Genomic DNA, 2,526 nt, shown 5'->3' with positions numbered 1-2,526 from the left:
ATCTGATGCAGTGCAAAGAGCATGTGTTTCAAACCCAGCCTTGGGTAACTTTTCAGTGTAACGTGGCTGAATGTTTTAACCTAAGATTCAGTTTCCTTAGATAAAAACTGCAGTCATTCTCCTACAGTCCCATGGATCTGTCTCTTGCTTCACCAGTGTTTGGATGGAATAGAGGGGGACTCCTCATCTCCAGCCTTGGACAATGCTCCAATCTCCTCCCTAGGAGAAACTTCTAGGACAATCTTCTTGATCATTCCATTTCTGGGTGCTGCTAACACTTTTTTTTTTTTTTTTTGCTGTGTGTGTGTGTGTGTGTGTGTGGTTACCTCCAAATCATCAACCAACCATGAGCTTCCAGATCCATCAAAATTATTCTGTTGAGGCAGAGGCTGGTGCAACTGCCTGGTCAGCCTGCATCTGTGGGCCTCCTACACCTGCCTCTCTCTGAGCTTCTATTTCAACCAAGACATTGTGGCCTTGGAAGGCATGGGACACTTCTTCCACTTGCTGGTGAAGGAGAAGTGCGAGCATGCTGAGAATCTATTGAACCTGCAAAATAAGCGGAGGCCTTGCCCTCTTCCAGGATGTGCAGAAGCCATCCCAAGATGGGTGGGGAAGCACCTGGATATCATGGAAGCCGCCCTGACCCTGGAGAAGAACTTGAAACACATTCTTCTGGACTGGCATGTTGGGTTCTATTCACACAGACCTCCATCTGGGACTTCCTGGAGCACCATTTCCCAGATGAGGTAAAACTCAAGAAGATGGGGACCACCTGACCCAACCTGGGAAGGCTGGCGGCCCCCAGGTGGTGCTGTGGGTGTCTCCTGGAGAGGTGCACCCTCGAGTATGATGACTAGGTGCCTCTGGAACCTAGTGACCCTCTGTGTTCCCCTGCTATCATCAGGCTCCTGCCTGAACTTCCCCCTCCAGCCATGTGGCAGCATCCTAATCACCTAGAAATGTCCTGAGCCTGGACCAAATGGAAACAGTAAAGCTTCCATTTTGCAGCAAATAATAGTAGTAATAAAGCAATAGGTTAGGGCTAACCTTAGACTTCAATGGGATGAAGCATGCAGCAATACCTAGTATAGTGTTAGTAATTATACACCTAAAACCAAACCCACTGCCATCAAGTTGATTCTGACTCATAGCAAGTCTACAGGCTGTAAATCTTGATGGAAGCAGACTGCCTCATCTTTGTCCTATGGATTGGCTGGTGACTTGGAACCACAAACCTTTTGATTAGCAACTGAATGCTTTAACCATTGAGCCACCAGCAAACCTATAATAATTGTATCTAACATTTACTGACCGATTATGGTGCACAAGACACTATGCTTACTAAATTTAATTAAACCACCACCCTTATACTCATTTATTTCTTAAATGTTTATTAAAAATAAAGACTTTATTTAATCATGTCTAAACACACACCACCCTGACATGAATAGAATTTATTTTCTTTGGGAAGATGTATCACACATGTAAATAGTTGAATGATTTAAATAGCATGTTTTTCTGAATATGCTAAAATTTTAGCTTATTAGCATTTGGATAATTTCTATATCCAGTGTATTTAAATAATTTTGTGTGTGTCTATGAGCTCACCCCACACTGCAGATCATGCATTGTGTAAAAAAAAAAAAAAATTAAAAATCAAATAAAACAGAGTTTCAGGTTTCTTTCAGTGCTCTGAGCACCTGCAAGTCTTTTTGATTGAGAGACATATTATGTACTGAAAAGAGTGTAGGGCTGGGAATTAGACATTCTGGGTTACGACTGTGGTTTTGCTATACTCGAAAATGTCATGTCACCTCTGAGGGACCAGGATTCTTATTAATGAAAGAATAAAAGAAGACAGCATAAGCCCTCAGCTTGGATTCCATGGAAACAGACTCTGAGGACTGTAGTTACACTCAGGAGGCAAGATGCTGGGTGTCTTAGTTCCCAAGTGCTGTCATAACAGAAATATCACAAGCGATGGCTTTAAAGAAGTGTATTTTCTCAGTTCAGGAGGCTGCAAGTTTGAGTCCAGGACAACTGCTCTAGAAGACAGCTTTCTCTCTGTCAGCCCTGAGAGAAGATCCTGGGTTATCTCACGTGGCATCTCTCTTTGCCTCTTTGTGTCTGCTTGTCTCTGTGTCTATGCTGCTCCTTAGAACTCATAGCTTAGAATTCAGAAGGGATTAGGTTTAGGACACACTCTGCAAAGATAGGCCTCATTACACAAATTTTGGGGGACACAGTTCAACCCATAACATTAAGCCTTTGTTTTTCCTCATCAGCCAGTTATTGTCTACAGGCAGCACCATGGTCAAGACCTAAGCCTGGTCAGACAGTATCCACTGGCTGAGGGGGTTCCAGTTGTGAGCTGCCACAGCCCACGTTCCCAGCAACTGTGGCATGGCTATGCCCTGAAGCAAGTATCTGGACAAACACTACTGTATCCACCACAACCACTATGTCCTCCTTCAGCTTCTGTGACTCGTAACCAAGACTAAGTCAACATTCCCCTTGAGACCT

General features: G+C 43.8%; 1 pseudogene; it reads left to right on the top strand.

The window, feature by feature from the left end:
* The first annotated feature begins 346 nt into the window (after window positions 1–346).
* On the top strand, window positions 347–779 carry LOC103195593 (annotated as a pseudogene).
* Window positions 780–2,526: the final 1,747 nt, after the last annotated feature.

Source organism: Orycteropus afer, unplaced genomic scaffold (genome assembly GCF_000298275.1).
Source record: "Orycteropus afer afer isolate SDZICR_OR568_19922 unplaced genomic scaffold, OryAfe1.0 scaffold00057, whole genome shotgun sequence".
Taxonomy (NCBI): Eukaryota; Metazoa; Chordata; class Mammalia; order Tubulidentata; family Orycteropodidae; genus Orycteropus; species Orycteropus afer.
Note: the sequence above shows the minus strand (reverse complement) of the source record. Positions and strands in the feature narration are given on the sequence as shown.